We start from the raw sequence: 15,301 nt of genomic DNA, 5'->3' as shown, positions 1-15,301 counted from the left end.
ATTGACTCTGTTGAGTATCTGGTAGCTCGTTCTGATATTTTCTCTCCTCCTTTGATTTGTTTACTTGCCTATCGCCCTCCTCAGAATACCCCTCACTTTATTACAACCTTCCAGGACCTAATAGCCACGCTGACGGTTAATCATGCCTCCCTCCTTATATTGGGGGATTTTAACTACTGGCCTAATGATCCGTCCGAATGTCAGGCCTCGAAACAATTCTCTGACCTGCTTCAGTCTTTAAACTTTATCTCCCGTGTACAGGTTCCCACACATACGGGCGGACATGTACTTGACCAGGTTTGGTCTCTAAACTATCTTATCTCATCTGTAGCAGTGTCTCCCTGTCCTTGGTCCGACCACGCCATCATTTCTTTTACCCTCCATCTTAGCTTACCAGCCAGGATTCCGCGGGAAAAGAACTTCTGGGCCAGGAACTGGAGCCGGGTTGACTTAACCTCGTTATCATCTTCCCTCCTAGCCACAGTGCCTAACCTAGATGGCTTATCTCTGTCAACACAAGCCACTGGGATTGATACCTGGCTTACGGAAGGCTGCGACTCTGCAGCCCCCCTACGCCGGATCTCAATTAAAAGACCTAAGGAGGCTAACAGATGGTTCGATACCCACCTCAAAGATAAGAAATCGTCCCTTCGGCGCGCTGAAAGACTGTGGAGAAGGGAATACTGCCCCCTTCTGAAAATTCGCTACTTAACTCTACGGCAGGACTATAAGAAAGCTATCATTGAAACTAAATCCACCTACTTCTCATCAAAAATCTTAGCAGCTGAGAATCAACCTCGAGAAATTTTCTCGATAGTTAAGGAGTTAGCTTTCTCAGACAGGAGTACATCCAAACCCCTTCCTACACAAAACCTCTGTGACTCATTAAATTCTTACTTTTTGGATAAGGTGCTTAACATTAAAAATAACATTCCCCCTCCCTCTGCTTCTTATGCTGACCCCTGCCCACCAGCCCTGCCGCTTAGTCTAATATCAATTCCTCCCATCACGGAAACTAGGTTCCAGGAAATTTTGCTAAAAGTTAAGTCGGGATCTCCTGCTGACATCTGCCCGGCTCGTATTCTGCAGCAAATCTTCTCGGTCTGCACTCAGCCCCCGATTATCTTCTTAAACAGTTCCCTGTCACAGGGAATTGTGACCCCGGCCCTTAAAGTAGCTTCTATTGTGCCCATCTTAAAAAAACCAGGGGCCGACTCAGCTATTTCTTCCAACTACCGGCCCATCTCTTTGCTGCCGTACCTGGGCAAGGTGCTTGAGCGGCATGTTGCCGCGGTGCTTAGCTCCCATGTTGAGACTACGGGAGGCCTGGCATCCTGCCAGGCTGGTTTCCGCCCTAAACACTCTACCGAGTCTGTGGTGGTGTCGGTCCTAAACACCCTCAGGGAGGGTCGGGACCAAAATAAACATCAAGCCCTGGTGCTCCTCGACCTCTCCGCCGCTTTCGATACGGTGGACCATTCCATCTTGCTTTCACGTATCGGAGCGGCGGGAATCGGAGGGTCAGCACTAGTGTGGCTCTCGTCCTTCCTGCGGGATCGCACACAGGCGGTCCGGTTGGGAGAGTTCACGGCAGACCCTGTTAAGATCACTTGTGGTGTTCCCCAAGGTTCCTCTCTTTCCCCTTTATTGTTTAATCTTTACATCTATCCTCTGATCTTTGCACTCCAACAGCGGGAGGTCGCGGTGTATAACTATGCGGACGACCTCCAGCTGGTCTTTGACCTTTCTTCTTCCCCTCACGCTATCTCCAATTTTCAGTCTATTATGATTTTTATCAGGGACTGGATGAGCCACAATCATCTGAAGCTCAATCCGGATAAAACCGAGCTGGTGCTTACTGGTGGCTCCCCCAGTCCTTGGAACTCTTCTTTTTGGCCCCTCACTCTCGGTACCTCCCCCCTTCCTTCTTCTACGGTAAAAACATTGGGCATAAAAATTAACCACCAGCTCACTCTTCACTCACAGGTTGGTGCTGTTGTCTCTTCTTGCTTTCTTATGCTTCGAACTATCCGCACTGTTTCCCGTTTCTTTTCCCCTCTGGCACTTAAACTCATTATGTCTGCCTTGGTCATCTCCCGGCTAGACTATGCCAATGCCCTCTACAACGGCATTCCGGCATACAGCCTCCGTAAACTCCAGCTTGTGCAGAACCAAGCAGCTCGGCTGGTGTATGGCCTTCCCCGGTTCCATCATGCTACACCTCTGTTGAAGGAACTGCACTGGCTGCCAGTCCGGCAGCGTTCGCTTTTTAAGATGGGGTGCATGGTCTTTCAGGCACGACTAGGAATGGCCCCGGCCTTCATTTCCTCTCTTCTAACCAATTACGTTCCTGTCAGACACCTTCGTTCGTCGGATCAGGCCCTATTGCAAGTCCCCCGTTTTACCAGGAAAAAATGGGGAGGTTCCAACTTCTCTTATCTGGCTCCGGTATTCTGGAACTCCCTGCCGGATCACCTCCGAAATTTAAAACAATATTCCCTTTTTCGTAAGGGACTGAAAACTTTTCTGTTTACTCAGGCCTTCCCACTCTAATTGTTCCCATTCCTGTTTTATTGCATGCCGCTAAAGCGCCAAGAAACCGTAATGGTGTACGTTGCGCTATACAAGCCTTTTAAATTCAAATACAGAGCATCCCAAGGGATACCTGTTCTTTCGTCTCACTGCACAGGATACACAGCGTCTCGAGGCAGGTCTATCCTTGCGTCTCACTGCACCACTGCATGGGATTTCAAAGCATGTCTATCCTTGAGTCTCACTGCACGGAGTGGACAGAATCACTGCATCACTACGCGGGATACAAAAAGTCTGTTCTTGCGTCTCACTGCACGGGATACAGAGCATTTCAAGGCAGGGGTACCTTTGCGTCTCACTGCTCAGGATACGGAGCCTCTCGGGGCAGTTCCATCCTCTGGTTTCACTGCACGGACCACACAGCCTCAGAACATCACTGCTCACGGGTATTTTGCACCTTCTCGCCTGCTATGGCTGGGCCACTCACTACCTGGGTATTCAGAGTTTCTGGAAACTGGATTCCACGCCTCTATGGTGTGGATAATTAAAGCTGCTCCTTTTACCGTGTCAGGCCTCAGAAAATCCAGTTCGCATACAGAAGCACTGGACATTGTGCTCTTATGATCTACAACGCAGCACATGGAGGCAGCACCCTTTACCACAACATCCACCTCCACTGAACAGGTGGCGCGCAATTTCACCCATGATCGAGCTCTCGAGAAGTGGAGCAGATATTTCTGAGGCATGCTGGTTGGACAGGGTGACCTATCACGATGCCAGAGCCCACCAGGCTTCCGGAAGCTCTGGCCCACGTAAGCCTCGCGGACCACGGCTAGCATTTGGTCATGTACATAAAAGAACATGGCCAAAAAACAGCAAACAAAATATGAGCAAACATGAAATTGTACTAAAACCTAAAAAAAATACTTGCTGTGCCAAAAAACGCAATTTACTATTTCGAAAATATCGGCTTAGTATGTATCCGGAAAAAAACACTGGCATTTGAATCTACATTATGTAATCTCGTACTCACTGATTTCTCATCTTTTCCCTTATATGTGTCTGACACTGTTACTTATGGAGGCGAGCTAGTGCAACATATGAGGTGCAAAGGAGAGCTCCTGTAACAGTACAGAGGTGGTCTGGAGTAACGTTCCAAGCCCAGTGATGAGCTGATGTATCTTATCAAGTACAGAGTTCGTGCTACTTGTCAAGGTACAGAGATGTGCAACACACCAGCCACTGAGGTGATTTACTGTGCTACATGTTAGCATACACAAGTGAACGTGTATTATCTATTAAGGAAGGGAGCTGAACCGATGCAACTTTCTAAAGCACCGAGGTGAGCTAGTATTATACAGCAATGTACACACATTACATATTCAAGAACAGTAATTGGGTGCTATTAATAAACAAGGTACACAGATGAGCTGGTATTAAATAATAAGACATAGAGAGGAGCCAACGATGTAAATCAAGATATAAAAGTAATTGAACGAAGCATATCAAAGTATAGTGGTAAACTGGTGCTACGTATCTGGATATAGAAGTGATCTAATTATGCATATCAACGTACAGTGAGGACTGGTGCTAAACTATGGCATAATAATTTAGCAAGATATGCTGGTGCAACATATCAAGGCATAGAGGGGAGCTGAGACTGCGTTTTGAAGAATGAAGGTGAGATGTCCTACTTATCAATGTACAGAGATCAACTGGGATTACATTTCAATAAATGAAGGTGAGCTGTCCTACGTATCAATGTACAGAGATGGACTGGGATTACTTATCAATGAATGAAGGTGAGCTGTGATACATATCAATGTGTGGAGGTGAACTGGTATTACCTATCAGTGAATGAAGGTGAGCTGTTCTACATATCAATGTGTGGAGGTGATAAGAGATTATATATCAATGAATAACGGTGACATGCAACATATAGTATGCGTCAATATCTGGGAGGCTGTCCCCCTGGCTGTGCTTGCTCTCTGGCCCCCTGGCTGTGCTTGCTCTCCAGCCCCGTGGCTGTGCTTGCTCTCCGGCCCCCTGGCTGTGCTTGCTCCCCTGCCCCCTGGCTGTGCTTGCTCCCCTGCCCCCTGGCTGTGCTTGCTCCCCTGCCCCCTGGCTGTGCTTGCTCCCCTGCCCCCTGGCTGTGCTTGCTCCCCTGCCCCCTGGCTGTGCTTGCTCCCCTGCCCCCTGGCTGTGCTTGCTCTCCTGCCCCCTGGCTGTGCTTGCTCTCCTGCCCCCTGGCTGTGCTTGCTCTCCTGCCCCCTGGCTGTGCTTGCTCTCCTGCCCCCTGGCTGTGCTTGCTCTCCTGCCCCCTGGCTGTGCTTGCTCCCATGCCCCCTGGCTGTGCTTTTTCTCCTGCCCCCTGGCTGTGCTTGTTCTCCTGGCCCCTGGTGTGTGTGTGTGTGGCTGGGTGTGTGTGGCTCTGTGTGGGTGTAAATGCAATAGGTCATGCATTTGCGAGCGATTAAGCTATTGGCATTGTAAATGACAATGCCATTTATTTAACGATTAAGCTATTGGCATTGTAAATGACAATGCCATTTATTTAGGATTAAAAAAAAATAATGAGCAATGCCAATAGCTCTACCTTTAATAATGCCGAGACCATTGCATTGTAAATGCTTGTTTAATAATTTGCACAAGAGGCATTTCGTTTAGTTTTGGGCAGATTTGAACAGTACTACTAGGGATGAATGCACAGAAATGAATAGTCCGTGCTAAGGATTATTCTTGAAACAGAATGACTGACCAGAACCGACATTGTACAAAAAAAAAAATCTGAACAGCCTCTTGTACCAGGGACACAGGACTGTCTCTGAGATAGCATTTGAAGCAGGAGGCTTGCAAAAAATCCTAAATCTGTTGATGGAACAAGCTTTTTGATAATTTGACAAATAAAGCCCCCAAACAGGTTTTTTTCTGTAGTCCTACATAGGAGATGTCCTGAATGACCATGTGTAGATGCACCTGATTTCTTTCATATATCATCTTCTAGAATGACTCATGTCATCCATCCAAGCTGATAGATGTCAATCAGTGCTTCCTACTAAGACATGATAGTGTGCTTTTATAACTAGCCAGTTGAAGGGCTGCACCTTCATCCATTTTCAACCTTAGTTTGTTATTTAAAGTGTTGTTCTGGAAGCTCCATGCTGAGACTGCTTCATAATTCCTCTGTTGGCTGAAGGATTTTCCATCACACATATTTGGATGGGGATATTTTTCTTTCTTTAATACACCAAACAAAACAGCACAGTCCTTTACACTGACGTTTTCACAAGTGCTTGCCTAACATAGTCTCCCAATAGCATAGCAGTAGATGTAGTCCTTACATCCTACTTTTTCCTCTCAGGATTAAGAACATCCGAAGAGCTTTAATGGATGGGAAACTTAATGGTGATTGAACAGCACCATTGGATTAAATGGAAGTAGATGAGCTTAGTCTAATGGAACCAGTAATGTATCATTAAATGAAGACTGCTTAGGAGAAGCTACATTTGACATTGTCACCCGCTGCTTGAGACCACTTTTAGGTATTCAAAAGACCCTCTCATGTACATGATTCTGGGAGTAAAAGTAGAAAAACTCTGTTTGTTCATAGGAGACTACCTGTATGTGGGTGTGGTCCTTTGGAAACAAAATTAAATCTTCCAGTGGCGGATAACTTATCTAGAGTGTTCTGAGATCTTTATGCCAACGATGGTGGTAGTCAAGCCCAAAGAGGAAACAAATGTTGGCCTTGGGATTGATAATTCGTGGGTCAGGCACAACTTGGAGGGTGATGAGTCTCCTTCCAGATGTCCTCATCACAACCGCCTTAAGCCACATAAGGATGTTAAAAGACCTACAAAGCAGCCATTCTTTTTGTACTTCGTGATGCTTCTACCAAGATCTGATGATTGCTGTCATTAAGGCTTTAGTACAGAAATTTCCCTTTTTCACAACAAGCAGTTCCATCTATTGACTGCTAATCAGCATCCCACAAGGTTTAGTATTGTAGTGCTGTTCTTTTTTTTTCTGTAATCAAATTGACAGAACTTCAAGGAATCATAGAAGCTTAAGGGAAATATAATGTAATTTTCTACCTAGATTCCTTCTTTGACTCGACTCCTTAACAAAACTGCTGATTTGTAGCTTGCACTGTCTGCTCATATTTCTGGCATTAAAGTGCAATCCCATTAGAGAGCGCACCACACATTAGGGGCCCGCCAAGAGTCCGGAGCGCCCCTGCAAATTATCGCCAGACTTCTCAATTTTAGAGATCAGGACACGGTGTTGCAACTAGCTCAAGGTAGGGGCTAATTGCAATATCAAGGCTCTACAATATCACTTTATCAGATTTACACACCGACGGATCAAGAGGCCTGGCATAAGTTCACAGAAGTCAAGCGTTCCCTCCAGAAACTCAGCCTGAAATATGGGCTGCTTTATATAGCACACCTCTGTGTGGAATCGAATGACCAGCATCACATATTCTACACTCCTGTGGACACTGTGCACTTCTACAAGACCCACACCTCTGGAAAGACCCCTTTGTTGGTCAGTTCTGGTGCTGCGGCTCCTACAGTCTCACCTGCTGCTTCGCTTAATGGAGATGTGTCCTAAGGTTCCATGTGTGCTCTGTATATTTTTGTTCGCCTGCATATGCAGTTTTTTTGTAGTGCTCTCATAAAGGGTCACCGTCTTATAGGTATTGTGCTGCACTGGCAACTCTGCTTTGTTTGTTATCCCAGTAGGTGGATGGTGACTCGCTATGTTTTGCATGATGTATTTTACTATTCATTTGCTATAGGAGTATCCGGGATTGCCCCCCATGGCGATCACCTACCCCTTGGTGTATACCAACATGTTTGGATTGTCGTTTTTAGCTAGGGTTACAAGGATTCTCTAGTTGCCCTTATTGCTTAGGTGGGTGGGGCGAAATGTGTTTGTTTGTTTGATCAGCACTACTCATTTATTCTTGTGGTACAGTTAGAATTTTATTGACACCATTTCCAATACATCACACCTTTTTCTATTATAAGGGATCCAACACTACAACTGTAATGTATGACATGGAACATTACAGGTTTAAAAACCCTAGAAAGGGCAGGCAGATGCTGGCCTATTAGGGCTGCCATGCAATTCAATTTGCCTTGCTACAAGAAACACACTTGGCTCCTAGTTCAGACTGCAGTTACACTGCCACTTGGGGTCCCCACTGACATGTCTCTATTTATTGCTCCTACTCATGTGGAGTGTTTATATCGGTGCACAAATTAGCCCCCTTTCACCTGCTCAAACTCACCATTGTGTTTGGATAGCTGCTGAATCGACAGATGCATTTCATTAAAGCCTATCTCCCAAACACTGACTCCCCAGATTTCTTCCTAGACTTATCTACACAACTAAGCCTTTATCAGGCTGATTATATTATTATGGGATTTTAACCTCACTTGTTAACCCGACCTGGACTCCACTGGTTAAGCGCTCATAGCTAAACCCAGGTCACGTTAGACACTACTAGATATGCTCGACTTATTTTATCTGAGTGACACCTGGCGCTATACATATCCCAGTGAGCGAGCTTACACCTTTTGCTCGGCTTCGCACAGTGTGTGGACCCACATAGACCACTGGTATTTATCCCATAATGCTATCTTGTGGCTTCACTCGATTGTCCATTTTCCCTGCATGCTGTCTGGTCATGCCCCGTTGGTTATTTTTCTTGCAATTCCTATGCATACTCCATTGTTCTGCCATTGGCATTTCCCTACTGATGCATTGATGGATATGGCCTTCCGCTCGGAAGTGCGGGAGGCCATTGCGTAATATTTTTCAGTTAGTGCTTTAACTGTCAGGACGATTCAGAAAAGGGGGTGGTGATTGACAGAGCATCTGAATTAAGCAGAACACTCATACCCAGTCAAAAGATCAGGGCTTGATCCATCACCGTTTTTTAGCTCACTGCACCATCCCAGTTCAGAACCTGGCTACATGCAAATTAGTCTGTCCCTGGCCCAGTGCATCATGGGAACAGGGCAGACCAAACTACGAAGCCAATTCTTTACTGGAAAGGAAACAAGCTTAACTGTCAGGAAGCACTCCATCCTATGGGAAGCCTTTAAGGCCTACATTAGGGGAATTTGTATTTCAAAACATGCAGGGATTCTCTGCAATATACAACAGGACCTCACCAAAGTTAAGAATGCACCTTGCTTGTTAGACTCTGCCAATATTAATGCAGTGCTTCTTGGTCATCTCAAAGACAGGTCAAATATTCTGCATGAGTTCCATGAACTTGCAGCACAGGGTGTTAACTTCCTTGGAAAATATGCTAAAGCTCGCAAGTACGGTGAGGGCGAACGTTCTGCAAGACGTTCGCTTGTTTGCTCCGACCCAGGTTACCTATGTAACCAAGTTGGTCCGCCCTGATGATACTGATGTCATAGATGATAGTGCCATATTGGCGGATTTCACAGCCTGCCCCTGGGAGAGATGTGGTTGCACTGGTTGATTATTTATCTGATATCGCCATGGTCTGGCATAAGGTGAGTCACCAGCAGTTTTTGTACTCCCTGATTACATGTGAGGAGATTTCGCAGGCGATCAACGCCTTGGGAGGCACTAAGGCTCCAGGACTGGATGTTTTCACAAGGAGACTTCTATAAAACTTATAAACACCATCTAGTTGCCCATTTTGTTTAAGTATAGGCCGAATCGATCGAACACTGCGCCCTCCCACGCACGATTCAGAATGCAGTCATCACTATCTTACTCAAACCAAACAAACCCCCAACTCTTTGTTCATCCTACAAGCCCCTATTCTTTATTATGATACAGAAAAGGGGGTGGTGATGAACAGAGTGTCTGAATTAAGCAGACCACTCTTACCCAGTCCAAAGATCAGGGCTTGATCCATCACCGTTATTTATCTCACTGCCCCATCCCAGCTCAGAACCTGGCTATATGCAAATTAGTCTGTCCCTGGCCCAGTGCATCATGGGAACAGGGCAGACCAAACTACCAAGCCAATTCTTCACCAGAAAGGAGACAAGCTACCGGGGACCGGTTTCTGGCATTTCAGCCTCTTCGGCCCGGCTTGCTTGAATCCTGATGGAGCAGTGAGAAAGGGACTCATGTCTGAGTATACCCTGCCACACCTATAGTGGCCAAAAATGATACAGAAAAGGGGGTGGTGATGAACAGAGTGTCTGAATTAAGCAGACCACTCTTACCCAGTCCAAAGATTATTCTTTATTAATCATGACAACAAAATAATGGCTAAGGTATTAGCTTCTCGTCTTTCTTTGTCGATGGACCATATCATTTTTCCAATGCGATTGTGTTTTATATTGCAACGCTCTACTTTCAGCAGTTGGTGTACCCTTTTTACTACACCCAATCAAATCTCCCCTAGCGTCCCATCGGCAGTAGTACTATTAGATGCTGAAAAGGTGTTTCATTGCCTTTAGTGGCCTTTTCTCCACACCACCCTTCCTAAGCTGGGTATCCCCAATGGTTTTCGCTCTTTGATTTGCTTACTTTATCATGATCATGTGTCCCAATTACAACTTTACAGTACAGTTACAGAACCATTCCCCCTCGCACGTGGCACTTAGCAGAGATGCCTCCTGTCCCCTCTTCTGTTTATAATCACCATAGATCCCTGGTTTGCTATTTGCGAAGCAGCACCTACATAAGGGTCTCGGGTTCTCACAAGGACCACTGTTGGCCTCACTTTATGCAGATGATATCATGCATTTTGTTCCTGACCCTGCTGTCCATTTATCTTCGCTCATTCGTTAGGTAGAGCAGTTTGGTAATTTTTCAAGTCCTCAAATTGACTGGAAGAAGTCTGAAATATTTCCACTTACAGATGCCACAGTAACTGGTGGCCTGGACTTTCTCTTACAATGGAGCGTAAACTCTGTTAAATATTTGGCCTTCAAATCCATCAAAATCATGCTGAGGTGATATGGTGCAATTATGGCCCCTCTCTGAGTAAGTTCGAGACCACGGTGGATGCGAATCCAGCTGGGCATAGCAGGGCGAATAGCCCTTATCAAGATGATTAGATTTATTCTTAAACATCCCAATTCAATTCATCTGACAAATATTTTTTTCACCACATTGCGCAGCCTCCTCATTCAATTAATATGGCCTGGTTCGCGGCCCCCGCATCTACTGGGTGGTCCTCATGCTCCCATATGAACGTGGTGGGCTTTGTGTCCCCGATTTTCAGCTTTATTTTTATGTTGCCTAAGCCCAGCATGCTTTTCACCGGTATCACTGACTCCTGGTTGCCATTTCTAAAACCTGAATGTGCCCAATTGTCGCAACTGCCGATGTCCACTATTTTACCGCGCTGAATGCCATGAGATTCTAACGCTATACACATGCTCGCCACTATTAGTTGGTGCCGTATACCCAATCTGGGCAGGCTGATTTTCCTCCAATTTCACTTCTTATTAACCCACCTGATGATGGTCATCTAGTTTCTAAAGTGTTTCATGCATCTTTGCAACTGAGGCCCACCGGGGTGGAGAAATCTAGAGCGGCACGGGTGCGAGACTCAAACATTTCAATTTCTGATAAGATGTGGTACTATTGCTGTACGCAGACAAATTAATTTTGTGTAACCATCACAAAATATTGCATTAAAAGTACCTATACCACTCGTATGCCCTTGCTAAATGTGACCCTACCAGATCTCATTGCTGCCTTAAGTGTCAAAGGGATCATGCAGATTTTTTCCACCTGACATGGACGTGTGCGGTAAAAGCAGCTTTCTGAAGTGACATCTATTCCACTTTATCCTTAATGATTGGTCCGACCCTTGCAACTGATCTGTTAATGGCTTTATTTGGATATGTTAAGCCGCTGCCACTGGGAGTACGATGCTTCACTGCTATTGCCTTATTACTTGCCTAGAGACAAATCTCACTACTTTGGGGGGTTTCCACATCCTGTGTAAAGGCGGCATGGTTATGCAATTTATCCTGCTGGACACCACTTCCGAACTATATGCCTCTTTGCATCCAACTACTTTTAGACCCAGGGATATTTGCCAACCGCTAAGGAACTATCTATTATCTTTTGTAGGTGGCTCTGGTGAAGATTTGGCAAGCTAATTGGACTATTATTTAATGGTAGTGCTCCTTATTAATGGAGGTGCTCCTTTTTATGTATGTTAGTCCGGAAATATACCCCCTGAAGTGTTGCTGTGTCATTGCATTTTCATATGGGATTTTATGTCCAATGTATATTGAAACACAATTTTTCTTTTTTCTTTCCCCTTTTCTTGTATCGGTGTTCTCTTACTCTGGAGACCTGTTGCGCCACTTATGTCAATGATTAATCAGTATTGTTGCTTTTTGTAGATGCTGATATTGAACATTTATAACTAAAGATTTTTTTTTAAGTGCATTTCCATTGAATGGTAACTTAAAATTTTCCAGTTGGCTTTTTGCAGGAGCTGACTTCTCACCTCACATCTTATCCTGTAGGAGTAAATAAACAAAGCAAGATGATGGGGGTAAAACCCTGTGTGCACTGAAGAGCTAATCCTGTAAATTATCTTTAACTTGTTAATGCTTCATATGAACACTCTACTTCTGGCGGCCCACCGTCACCAACCACTGTTCACCGACATTCACTATATTCTAGAAGGAGCGTTAAATGTATATAAAAATTCTACAATTAAATATTGAAGTCTAAAAAAAGAACCTTAAGATGTCTACTTCATATTCTTTTCTTTATTTTGCATCCAATCACATCATCAATATCACCCAACTTGAAAATAGTCAATACTTTTCACAGCCAACACGTTTCGTCCCCTTCTGGGACATCATCAGGACTGTGAAGTAAAAATACAAAATCAAAATCCAAACTTTAAGTTCAAGAATACAATTTGCAAATTAAAATTAAAGTGTGGATGGTATCAACAGAACAGATTCACTCCTACTCTGCCTATTTAACAATCTATGTACAATTAATTAATTACAGTAGTTGGCACGGAGTAGACTAGATTTATACAATAAAAAAGCATAACAACGCTTTTACACGGCTAGCTAGTCTCGAAAATTACATCCTTCTTGATAATAAACCTCTTACTCTGTTTAATCTGAATATTGTTCTCAAAACTCATTAATAAATGCTAAACAGTCAATACATAAAGGAGGGGACCCCTCTAGTGTTGCTTTCAGGTCAGGGAAGAGAGGGGAAAATATAACAAGTGCTAGAGAAATTCCCTCAAGACCTATATACTTTTCAACAATAATGTAATTAACATATAATTATTGCAGTCATGCACAACAATAACATCAAAACTAATAAGTTTCGTTTCTTTGATATTTTATTTCATCATTTTTTAGTTTGTTAATCCATCATTTTTTTATTTATTCTTAATTCATTACTTGGAACAAATTTTTATCATTTTTTGAAAAAGTCAATACTTTTTTGTACAAAATACATATTTAACAAATATCGCAAAATTATTACAAAAAGAGAAAACCTGGACTGTAAAAATGCAATAAATACAAAACCACTCATACAAACACAACCATTCCAACCTACTACCATCCATACATTCCATACATTCCATACAAATGTTGTATCTGAACAAATCTTGAATGAATAAGGCAGAGGGGAAATTTGTTCTGCCCAAATTTGTCACCACCAGATGTAAAAAATGGGTTCCACACAAGGTCGACGCGCGTTTCGGTGGGTTCTGTACCACCTTCCTCAGGACCTATGCAGATACAAACATTTCATAACACACAAGAGCCAGGAATCTGAAATCAAAAAACATGAAAATTGTAGTGCATATAAATAAAGCATGAATATTAAAAAAAATCATTAAACGCATATCTCCGTTTGAGCTGACAAATTGACTACATAGCCACCGGATAGTCTTGAACGAACGGGGGCCAAGGACTGGGTTAAATCTTTTAGTCATTACAGTGATTCCAGATAGAATGATGTTCAGAAACAAAGCGAAAACCATCACCAAAATAGAAGAATAAGTTCAAAAATTGTGAATTTAAGAAAAGCATAGGTCCTAATGGCTTCAACAAGGTGCAACCAGTTGTCCATTGCCCTCCTCTCAAACACACTTTAGAGAGAAAGATTCTAGTACTGTAAGAGGAGGGAGGAGTGATACTGTCAGCCAAAGTTACATGCCTCAAAATTACAATAACAGGCATACAAACTTACTCTTATTCCATAACATGTATGCCAGTAGTCTTCTTTTTTAAGGGATGGCAACTTTAAATGTCTTAACCATCTCGGTTCACATCCAAGAAGAGAAATAGGTTCCTGAGAGGTATTAGAAAAAATGTCAAACAGACTCTAATTTTTGTAAACTGATGCATATTTTTACAATTTTTGGCCAGCCTACCTTGTATTACTCTAATAGATGTCTCACATAGGTATTCTTTATATTAGTGTCCCTTTATTATAAGGGAATGCGTCTCAGCGTAACCAAAGTAGTGAGGTAATATCTCAATATCGCGGTACCTGTAATGATGATACATAAAACAGGACCAACCATGAATTTATTACTAACTCTCATCCCAGACATTATTTTATAATATGTACAGTTTCGAAGTTAAAATAATGCCTTTTTATTCAAAAATGTTCCAAACTAACCTTAATCGGTCAAACAAAAACAAATGGATAAGTGTATCTGGTAGGAAACCAAGATCCCTCGTTTTATGCACAGGACGCCATCTTCGTCATAATCACTTTCACAGCCTATAAGGAAGACGGGAACCAAACCGTCTCTAAAACCATTCTTATATGGCTCTCAAACAGTATAGATATGAGGGTATGACATCAGAATATCTACAATACACAATGTATGTATCTTTATGTAGAATCTACAGCTACTCGACATTATGTCGACCAACCAATATTACGATGTTTAAGGGGATATCGTGCCATTTCTGTCCCATAGGTCATGGCCTTTCATTTAAAAAAAAGGGGGGAAACGCAGTGGAAAATTACCCTACTGGGACATGTGTCTGAGTTTCAAAAGAGGTTCTCGGGACGGTTTCAGGGAATTAATAAAGCCCTACTGTATAATCACCATCAAATATGAGATAACTGTCACATTCATAGGTGGTATTACTAGATCCCAATATAATACTATAGGTACGGCCAGCTTGTTATACAATGTTACCTAACAACGTTGGTATCTGAGTACACGGCTACTAAGCACATGAGTACTTTCTGCGAATAAATCTCCGAATAAAGAACAAGAAACACATAGGAGCTCAACCATATCCCGTACCTCACCTCCTGGTTTGGCGTCTCCTATCTTCATGTGGGTTCCGCACTCAAGTTCCTACGTGGCAAGAGAAAGGAGTGATCGGAAACCGGCGTTTTTGTAGTGCACGTCACTCCTCAAACCACTAATTGTTTGCAGCTAAGGCATAAACGTCACTTCCCTCTTAGGCTTATCAACAATAGAGGTAGGACTCTGTGTTTGTAGATATATGCCCGCGCCATCTTACAATGGTGGGATCGTAGTCCGGAGTATACAATTGTGCATACCGACCAGAATTTACAAATATTTAGCGACAACCAGAAGGAGTGTAATAAGTCTTATAGCTAATTAATAATACCACCGAAAAATCCAACCAAATTCAAGTGCAATACGCAAAGACCGCAGTTTGTACACGACGTGAATAGCGACCCAATTTAAACAAGACCTAATTTTAAAAAAACTAACACGGTTGCTACCATTTTTTACATAGTGTGAACTCAATTGACGAGA

The 15,301-nt window shown here is 43.4% G+C and overlaps 1 protein-coding gene and 1 long non-coding RNA gene across 11 annotated transcripts in view; one reads left to right on the top strand and one right to left on the bottom strand.

Moving 5' to 3' along the window:
- The window catches only part of RBM44 (RNA binding motif protein 44), a 1,911,902-nt gene that overhangs the window by 1,104,229 nt on the left and 792,372 nt on the right, over positions 1-15,301 (top strand). The gene's annotated exons all lie outside the window — the stretch shown is intronic.
- LOC144824811 (uncharacterized) lies at positions 12,314-14,928 on the bottom strand. Of its 2 annotated transcripts, none has more exons than XR_013609131.1 (4): positions 14,816-14,928; positions 13,922-14,040; positions 13,738-13,839; positions 12,314-13,316 (listed from the first exon to the last, which is right to left on the bottom strand). It is a non-coding gene; the product is annotated as an uncharacterized LOC144824811 (long non-coding RNA). The 2 variants fall into 2 exon arrangements; XR_013609132.1 differs by having other exon boundaries at positions 14,821-14,895.

The sequence above is a fragment of the Lissotriton helveticus genome, chromosome 3_1 (assembly GCF_964261635.1).
Source record: "Lissotriton helveticus chromosome 3_1, aLisHel1.1, whole genome shotgun sequence".
NCBI classification, from domain to species: Eukaryota; Metazoa; Chordata; class Amphibia; order Caudata; family Salamandridae; genus Lissotriton; species Lissotriton helveticus.
The sequence above is the reverse complement of the archived record's forward strand: the minus strand, read 5'-3'. Positions and strand labels throughout refer to the sequence as shown.